The sequence below is a fragment of the Pinus tabuliformis genome, chromosome 4_1, assembly GCF_031772625.1.
Source record: "Pinus tabuliformis cultivar Carrire ecotype Pingquan chromosome 4_1, CPIR1, whole genome shotgun sequence".
Lineage (NCBI taxonomy): Eukaryota > Viridiplantae > Streptophyta > Pinopsida > Pinales > Pinaceae > Pinus > Pinus tabuliformis.
The window spans coordinates 537,398,948-537,409,485 of NC_142303.1; the positions used below are offsets into that span (position 1 = coordinate 537,398,948).

At 36.0% G+C, this 10,538-nt stretch overlaps 1 pseudogene across 1 annotated transcript in view; it reads right to left on the reverse strand.

Annotated features, from left to right (window-relative positions):
* Positions 1 to 7,319, reverse strand: part of LOC149176953 (protein APEM9-like) — an 86,870-nt pseudogene extending 79,551 nt beyond the window's left edge. The window contains exons 1-3 of the transcript XR_016258365.1: positions 7,294 to 7,319; positions 7,132 to 7,194; positions 5,778 to 5,840 (exon numbers count right to left, since the gene is read on the reverse strand). The product of XR_016258365.1 is annotated as a protein APEM9-like (transcript). The remainder of the gene's footprint in view (positions 1 to 5,777; positions 5,841 to 7,131; positions 7,195 to 7,293) is intronic.
* Between the last annotated feature and the right edge of the window lie 3,219 nt (positions 7,320 to 10,538).

The window sequence follows — 10,538 nt, forward strand, 5'->3', positions numbered from 1 at the left end:
ATCCACTCAATCACCTCTACACATGTGATGACCCATAATCTGTTCGTGCTCTTATGTATCCTTGACCTCTTATGTTGATATACGCTTGCACGTCTTCCACGTTCTCAGCAAATCTCTTCTACATGAATGTGTCTTTTATACTACCCCATGTGACCTTTGTAGACTTAGCAATGAAGAATTGTGTATATGCATATATTGGAATGATCAACTTTGTTACTTCAACAACTTCCATAGTGCTTTCCTTTGAAATTTACTTGGAGGCCACTTTGCGTGTAGAGGGAGGCATGGCTCCAACAAATGATGAAAGGGTAACAATACTTGTAGCATGAACACCTGTTTGTGGTAGCACAATCATAATGACAAGATTAGTTTAATGTAATCTACCTATGCATAAATATCTCATAAATCACGTACAAAGAGCCATCACATGTATTTGGACATGAAAATTTATTAATGAAAATACAAAATCACTTACGTGTGTGAGAAAATAGGCATGCAACAAGGAGGGCTCACTTTCAAAGCATGAACAAGAATCAAGGATTATTCAGCACTTTATAGTGTGCTCATGCACTAAAGCAAGAGAAAAAATCCATCAAAGGTGCACTAGCACACTCTAAAGGGATGAAGGAGTGGGTTATCAGGCCTTCAACCATTAAGAGTGCACTCATATGCTCAAGGAGATAGATAGGGCGCATTGGTGCACTCCAAAGGGATGAAGTAACATGTCTTTAGGCCTTCAGGGTGTGCTCATGTGCTGAAAGGAAAGGAGGGCACACTAGCACATGCTGAAGGGACGAAGGAATATCATTCGAGTCTTCGAGTTGCTATCATGAACTCAAGGGAGGGAAAAATTCTTCATGACAAAGGAGTGCACTCGAAAGCGAAATTTGGCCATTCTAGGCACAATTTTCAAGGTTGATCAGGCTTCAAGTTCTAGAAATACTCTCTTCCTAAGGAAAGCTCAAGAATAAGTCTGACAACAATATTTCATGATAGGAATGACAAGAAGAAGGATATGCAAGCTTATATGGACCATATCGCAATCATGGTAGAATGTGAAAGGTTTAGGAATGTGAAGAGTTTCAGAATGCGACAAGAAATTAACACTTGCATAATGAAGATTGAACAGAAATTCCAGTAAATAAATTGAAAAAAAAAAAAAAAAACGCCATCAAGAGAAGCAAGATCGATAGTGAAATCATGAAAGGAAATGAATAGATTTGACATGCAAAACTTACTTCTAACATAAGTTAATTAATACTTTCTTGATCCACAATAATGCACCAAAACTAGATGAGAATGATTATGCAAATGGATGATTAAAATGGTTTTATTTAGAAGAGTTTACATGAAAAATTGTTTCATGCATGATCACCACTTGTTGGCAAGTTAAAGAATTAGTTAAGGGAAGTTAATTGGGCTCCTATTTTCTAGGAGTCCTCTCACATGCAACCAAGTAGCTCATGCATGCACCCAGGAAGAGTGCATGTCTTCAACACAAAGGAGTGTGCTCAAGGAGGGCACACTTGCTCAGAATGAAGGAGAGTGCTCAAGGAGGGCACACTTTCTCAGCATGAAGGAGTGTGCTCAAGGAGGTCACACTTCTTTAGCGCGAAGGAGTGTGCTCATCCAAAGCATATGTCTCCATCAACTTAGAGTGTGATTTTCTTGCTCTTCTTTGTTTTTTTTGTTCTTATGAGTGTTTTTCAAGTGTGTGCATGGTGAAAAGGCTACAGTCTAATTCAAGATAAGTTAGGAGTTCACCTAACCATGGTCTAGATAACTCATGTGCTTCTAATGGTTAAGCAAAAACACTTGGGAAACATTGACTTAGGAGGATGCGACACTAGGAGAAAACACACAAATAACAAATCGAACAACATGAAGACACTAAGGGGCTTGAAACGACAGTTGATGTAAGCTCCAAAACTGACCTAGGAAAAAAGATAGGAGGGTCGTTGGCGCATCAAGAACATATATGTTTCTAGAAGATTATTTTTCTTTACATACTTCATACAATTCTTCAAGTTCATCTCTAAATTTAGTTTCCAACACTTTTCCTCAATGTGACCATTAATGGTGCAATGCATACAACAGTTTTTAGGATCCTTGAATTGATGTGTATTGGCAATTGTCTTCTTATCTTTTCCCACTTTTCACTTGTTCTTCCTATCCTTGGAAGCTTCATAGTGCTTCTTCAGCATTAAACTGCTTTACTTCCCTACCATCCTAATAATTCTATTTGTAATAGGATTTCCATAATTTTAATTTAATTATCAATAATTTAGTAAGTTAATATTTCATGGAGGTTAAATCCCTACCATCCACCTAATAATTTTATTTTGGAATAGGATTTCCATAATTTTAATTTATCAATAATTTAATAAGTGGATGGTAGAGATTTAACTTCCATAAAATATTTTATAATATTCTTAGTAGTACATACATATTAAACGTTGAGATTTATTTCTAAAAGAGTTATGTATTTTTTGCTATTTTAATTAAATTCATTAACTAAAAAAATATCATATAAACAAATGACGTATGAAATGAGTTATAGTTCTTATCACTTTGAGTCACTTTATAGATGATGAAGTAAATATTTAAATGTTTATTATGAATTGATATCTATAAATATTTATTAGCTATTTAATTTTATGATTGTCTTAGTAATTATTGATAATTAATTTAAAATTGTAAAAGCTCCCTTCCAAATTAAACACCTCTATAATGTAAAAATAGACTTTTTTAAAATTTATTATTTATAATAAATTATATATTTAAATAAACACATTATAATAAAAATATTATAAAATCACAAATAAAATAAAATTATTTTAAAATATTCCAAAAACCATACAACAATTTCGCTCAAACTAATGAGGTTCACAATATGAATAACAATCATTCCTCCGGATCAACAAAGCCCTAAATTCATAACCAAATTCCCGTGGTTTACGAAAATATTTTAGAAATCCAATAATAAACCAAGCAAATGCAAACAAATGAAATCTAATTCAAATTGAAACCCTGCGCAACATCTGACATGATATTGAAAAGGTTACCATTAATAGCAGCAATGGTAACCTCGTCCGCTTTGACAACATCGATGACAGAGTCCGCACTGAGCAACGCAGTGGCATTCTGGTGGAAGTTTATCGCCTACGGGGACACCCTCTGCCATTCCATTCTTTCAATCAAAATAAGCATAGATCCAAAATTTAGAGATCTATAAAACCTAAAAATAAAAGTCCCAACCGCATGCAGGCATACATAAATTAATCCAATTAAACGATTCAATCAATCCCTATCGTTACCAATACTTATGCTTACCAGCAGTATTAACAGCAAGTCTTTGAAGGAGAAGAGGTTGCCACTAATCGCAACACTGGAAACCTCTCTCGCCTCGATAACAACGAAGACAGAGTCCGCACCGAGCAACGTATTGGCAATCAGGTGGAAGTTTATCGCCTACAGGGATACCTGCCTCTGCCATTCCCATCCTCAAAATAAACATAGATCCAGAATTTAGAGATCTATAAAACGATCTCATCAATCCCTATCGTTACCGATACTTATGCTTACCGTTAACAGCAGCCGTAGATACAACCGCATTCATGATGAACAGGAGCAGGAACATAATGAAGGCATATGCTCGCATTCATGATGAACAGGAGCAGGAACATAATGAAGGCATATGCTCGCCTAGAATTTCGCAGTTGTGGAGACCTGGCACGCTGCAAAATAAATCCTAAAAAAATGGCCCCCAACAACAGGGAGCCTTTCATTAAAATGCCAGAGACTGATTGATTATCATCTGAGCTTGCGTTGTCTTTGGCTGACCACAGATTTATTGTTATTTCTTTGGATAATGCAGTCACGACCATGGCCCCACCAACGCAGATAATGGTTCCCACTAAATATGCCTCGCCAACCACACTTCTTATGCGAACTCTCTTAAAAAAAATTGAAAAGCAAAAACGGTTAGCATTTAAATTACTACGAGGATTGTGGACGTTACTACGAGGATTGTGGACGATCCACTGCGATATGTGATAGGTATTATTTTAAAGTATTTTTTGATATGAAATTATGGGTTCAATTTTTTATTTAATCTGAATGAATTTTTTATTTATTTAATTTAGATGATAAAGAAATATTATATTAAAACATTTTTTGATATGAAATTACAGGTTCAATTCTCCATCTAATTTGAATAATAAAAATTTACTCTTTCCAAACTTACTTAAAAACCTACTATAAAAAATAAATTTATGCGAAACAAAGCGTTGACAAAATAAATAACTTACGGAAACAAAGCGTTGACAAGATTCTCACAGAAAGCAGAATAAGTGAGAATTGACGCGTTCATCGTGCAAACAACGCAAGCTCAGATGATAATCAGTCTGTCTATGCATATGCTCGCCTAGAATTTCGCAGTTGCGGAGGCCCGGCACGGTGCAAAATAAATCCTAAAAAAATGGCCCCCATCAACTGGGAGCCTTTCATTAAAATGCCAGAGACTGATTGATTATCATCTGAGCTTGCGTCTTTTGCATGATGTCACGAGCATGGCCCCTACCAGACTTATCCGACTCTTTCGCGTCTGTAACAACAAGTTCAAAAAAAATTAGAAAGCAAAAGTTTTAACATTTAAACCATAGTTACTTAATAAGATACTATAAAAATTAGGATGAAAAAATTTTAATCCTAAAAAAAAATTAATCGTATATATTTTAAAGAGTGAAATATTCCTCTAATAATAATGTTTTCTGTAAATATTTTTCCTATTTAATTTTAAACTTTTAAATAATTCTAAATAATATAACAATTTTAATGGCTTTAAATATATAATTTAAAAAAAAAAAAAACAATTTCTCTTTCCCGTTCCAAGACCACGTTTCCAAAATTTAAATCTAACCTTATTACTTAATTTCAAAAAAAAAAGTATGCAAAGCTTTCGCCTAATAAATAAATACACATTCTAAATATATTTAGAAAATAAATCAGAATCTACTTTACAAATGCTCTCTTTCTCTATTTTCTTGGCTTTCCAAAGCAATAATAAAAATTTTTCCCTTTGAGGATTATTTCTATTTCTTTTGGATAGCAGTTATTTATATATGCTCAAAAAATAATCACCTTAGTGTTCAATGTAAAATTATATTTTTCAAAAAAACTGAAACTAAAAATAAGACTAAAGCAAACGCAAGCATATCTATCATTTAGCCTCCTACCAGCCTAACCCAGCACTATTGAACACGGTTCTTCTCGTTGTTTTCTTCAGCAAGGTGTCCCAGTAAACAAATACATACACGGACCGCACAGAATTTTATTCATTGTAAATATTGTTTCTTCAGCAAGGTGTCCCAGTGAACAAATACATACACAGACCGCACAGAATTTTATTCAAATATTCGCTATTTGAATAGAATTAACGAATTTTCAAATTTTTTATTCTGGTTCCGGATGGTAACTATGATTTAAAATTACTGTAAGGATTATAGACCGGGTATTAGATAAACGGTAATATAACAACGGTAATAGAATGTTATATTAAAGCGCTTTTTAATATGAAATCATCCATTCAATTCCCCATTTAATCTAAATAATAAATTAAACATGATAAAAATATACTCTTCCAAATTTACCTAAAAAACTACTATAAAAATTAAATTTATACATACTTACCGAAACAAAGCGTTGACATGATAAAAATATACTCTTCCAAATTTACCTAAAAAACTACTATAAAAATTAAATTTATACATACTTACCGAAACAAAGCGTTGACAAAATTCTCACAAAAAGCATAATAAGTGAGAATCAGCGCGTTCATCCTGCAACAGAAATATAAGTCATTGTAGAATCTCAGCAAAGTGATGATAGAAGGTTAGTTGTCATGTTCAAAATGTATTCTCAAGTTGCCATACTTAAATGTTCGAAACATATGCAAATGGCAGTAATATCGACATTCGTTCACCAAGAGCAACTTTTGATGTCATAGTCGTTCTCGCGGATCCAAATTCAACATATTGCAGAGTCAAAGCCAATAAACCCTTGCTGCAGCTATTCTATGCTTCTGATTTGACTGCAGCGGTATAGGATTTCAATAAACCCTTTCATCTGATTATTCCTTGGTTTCTGTGTAATAGATGTCTTCTGCTTTTCCTTTTGTCCTCTTAGAGATTCGCAGGGTTGGCAACTGTTTTCCCTCCTACGGCCGCATGCAGAACCATTTCGTGGAAGCCATGTGGAGAACCATTATAATAATTATACTTCTGTGTGGATGGTACAATGTAACTTCATCAACCGTATAAAAAATATTTTTATAATAAATATAATATGGCAAATAATATTTTAAATAGTGAGAAATTTTATCATAATTTAATTATAGAGTAATAATAGGGACCATCAAATTAATAGTATTAACTTAGCTTTCAAATTAATAGTAGGGATAACTAATTTTAGTTGTTAAATGTAGGTTGTCATTATTTAATTTAGGAAAGTTAATCCACTTGTAATTATGTGTTGGTGGTTCCTAAAAAGGCACTTGTAATTATGTGTTGGTGGTTCCTAAAAAGGCAAGTTTTATATGCTCGCCTAGAATTTCGCAGTTGTGGAGGCCCGGCACGCTGCAAAATAAGTCCTAAAAAAATGGCCCCCAACAACAGGAAGCCTTTCATTAAAATGCCAGAGACGGATTGATTATCATCTGAGCTTGGGTTGTCTTTGCATGACCACAGATTTATTGTTATTTCTTTGCATAATGTCACGAGCATGGCCCCACCAACGCAGATAATGGTTTCCACTAAATTTGCCTCGCCAACCAGACTTCTTATGCTAACTCTTTCTCGTCTGTAACAAGTTAAAAAAAAGAAAAAGAAAAAACGCTTAGTACAGAGAGTATCAGATGACTCAATGTGACTCAGATGTTATGCTATGTTGAGATATTTTTTGATATAAAGTTACTAGTTTAATTTTTTATCTGATTTATTTTCTTTTATGTAAAATTACTAATTTAACTTTTTTTTATCTGATCCGTTAAAATAATAAAAATATAATCTTTCCAAAACTTACCAAAAAAGTAAAAATAAAACTACTATGAAATTTAAGTTTATTCACACTTACCTAAACAACGCGTTAACAAAATTCCCACAGAAAGCATAATAAGTGAGAATTGACGCGTTCATCCTGCAATAGAAATATAAAGTCATTGTATAATCTCAGCAAAGTCATGATAGCAAAGTCATGATAGAATGTTAGTTGTCATGTTCAAGTTGCAATACTTACATGTCCAAAACATATTTCATAGTCATAGTCGTTCGCTCGCAAACCCAAATTCAACAGATTTCATAGTCAAAGCAAATAAACCCTTGTTGCAGCTGTTCTATGCTTGTGATTTGACTGTAGCCGTTACATTATGATGTGATGACCCCGGGAAAAATGTAAATGTGGAAATGTTACTGTGGTAAGAAACTGATGTGAAGTTGTTGTTCATTTATTTTTGAAAAAAAGAGAAACTATAATGACATTATCTTATTGATAAAATTAAATACATTGGAAATATATATTTTTTTGAAATGCTGGCAGCCTCTGGGTGGAGGATTTTAAAAGAAAAGAAATCAGTTATGAAACTGAAGAAACTACCCTTTCACACAGGAAAAGTCCTGGGAAGGGAAACTCCTGGGCTGTTGGGACAGACAGGAGGAATTCCAAAGAAAAGGAAAGAAAACAAGAAAACGGGTTAAGTCTGGTAAGGACCAGATAACCCAAGCACTTAGTGCATGAATCTTGTTGAGGGCTGTAGGCCTGCAAGATAGCTCGGGGGGAGAATCCAAGTGATGATGGATCTCAAGGTTGGGTGGTCAAGAGCAAGCATGAAATGTAGGTGAACTTCTGGAGCACCAAATCCTGTAACTGGCAGACCAGGTACGAGTTTATCACAGAGATTAACCCAAATAAACTGTATACAGAATGGTATGGATAGTAGATATAGCCTGAGTCTGAATCTCTTTCAGTAATTAAAAAGCTTAAGAAAATTATAACAGTAGGATATCTGTGAAGAAGGGCAGTATGACATAGGTTAAGTAAATACCTAGAAACTACCTGTTATAAATAAATAAATGCTCAGAGACTATCTGTTGTAAACAAGCAGCAATATATATATGAGCACGAAGATACCAATGCGGTCCTGAGAACCCAATAGAATGTCGCTCAAAACGTTAGAAATTTATTTAGAACAGTACAACATAGTGAGTATCTAAAGGGCTTAGCGCCCAGCAAGAACGAAAGGAAACAATTTGAGAGGTACATTATTCATTCCAGTGCAGAGAATCAGTATTCGTCGGAAAGAAAACTAATTTTACTCCAAGTTCATAAGAAGGGTTTAACTAATGAACACAGAAATGTAAATACATAGCAAACCCCTGCATCGAGGGTTCAGAGGCAAGATTCGCATCATGTACCATGCATTACAGCAAATCACAAGATGTATTGTGTAACGCTGCGCCAGGGTTAGTCCGGCTAAGGCACACGATGAAACAGTTACAAGCACCACAGAAACTGAACAATACACCATATCAGAGCGAACGCACCTAGCCGTTGGTATACGGCCGCATACTTCGCTGTAGGTACAGACAAACATCGTGAAGCAAAATATATGCATATGCTACATTGATAAAACCCTATACCAGAATTAGTTCAACTCTGTAACTGTTGGAAACAATAAACCATAACACTGTAAGCAAGGATAATGGCACATTAGAACGAAAGTCGACCGTTAATGGAACAGACCCAGCCGACTGTAGAAAACGAAGTAACATAATCACAGTATACGGGAAAAAGCATATAATCAGAACCATAAGACTAACTTGAACAGTCGCTATAACCATTAGCATATAAAGCGAAAACATTGCATTGCAAATGTCCGGTGGACCGGTAAATACATTACAGTTCTCAAAAAAAACAAATAGGAAGTTCTGTAGTGTAACCATTAGACATTATATAAATATGAGAAACAAAGGGCGAGCGTTCGATCGCCAAAAAATTAAAACCAGTTCAATCAGGCCGGCTTGGAGGCCGAGAAACCGCTGTTCAAGTGTATATACAACACGACCGGGCATAAATGCCAAGAACTGCATTAAACAATAGCCTTAATAAACCCAAAAATGCTGCACAGGTTCCAGCATGGAATGGACGGCCGCGAACCATAACCCAGTGGTATGGGTCGAACGCGGAAACCCTGAAGACAAGTGAAATGAGCGCCATGAGGAAAACCTCTGACAAATTTCCATACGGCTCTCATATGAACAGAACATTTTTCCATTCGAATAAACCCAAGTCTCGCTTCCAGTTAAGAGGGTGTCATACCTGAGGATTCAATGGGGATGGCTCGGTCATTCCGCGAACAGTGGGAAGGCTGTGGCCGTGACCCGCCTGCACACCCACAAATAAGCCGGAAGTTAGCACATAAACATTCAAAGTAAACAGTTAAACCCCGAGCTGAAACAAACGCATAGTATACATTTATACAACGACGGAGCAAGACAGGTATGTGTGGCAGGCGGTAAATACAAGGATATACCTAAACATTTGTGGTAGCAGAACCATTTCATTTGGTGCAGAAAGGGAACCGGCTGAGCGATGGAGGGATCGCTCTCAGAACGGGCAAGTAGGGTGCGCCGCGGAACTGTCTCGCATACCCAAATGAACCAATAGAGTGACCCGATGGAATATGAATAAACCCTCCAAACCCTTGAATGCATTTGAGCCCTTGGATGTGGGCAGCAAATCCCCACCGTTGAATTGAGCGGGAGTCCTGGCGCGAAGACCAACAGCGTAGCACCCAAGGTGATCACGTGGCCGCACAGCTGTGCCAGGCCACCTGGCAAGGAGTTGGTAAGGCCATTAAACCTCCGTCACCCATCTGGCGCCGGAAAGGAGTCCGGAAAAATTTCCCGATGGATGAGTCATTCAAAGGCGAGCATTGACATAAACATTAACCTCATAAGCCAGGGAATAAACATATACATAACCACTATAGTAACATGCCAAGGACTAAACATACATGATATTAAACCGTAGTGTGTGCTGACACGTATATGCCAAGAAATGAACCCAATATATACATAAAGATTGGTGTTGAGTCATCGTGCTGGGCGATTTGAACTGCGTGGTTGTGGTCTCACCCGTGTGTTCATGTGTGGTTAGGTGTGTGGCTGTGAAGTTTTAAATTGAGTTATTTTTTATTTATCTTTATTTTCTTTTATTTAATAGATATATTGTGGGGAACATGACAATGTGGTATCAGAGCGAGGCTCCAATACTGTGGCCTCTGGAGCAGTAAGATTCAGTTGTATGGATGGCTATCTTATATACATATAAGAGGGAATTAATTCAACTGACTGACTTTCTTGTTCTATTAATTAGGAGGTAATACAGAAACAGTAATAAGCTAACAGTCAACAGTAGAAAGTAGAAGAAATGCAGGGAGATGGCAGCGTTCTTCGGGAAAACCCAGAGCTGTGGGTACAGCT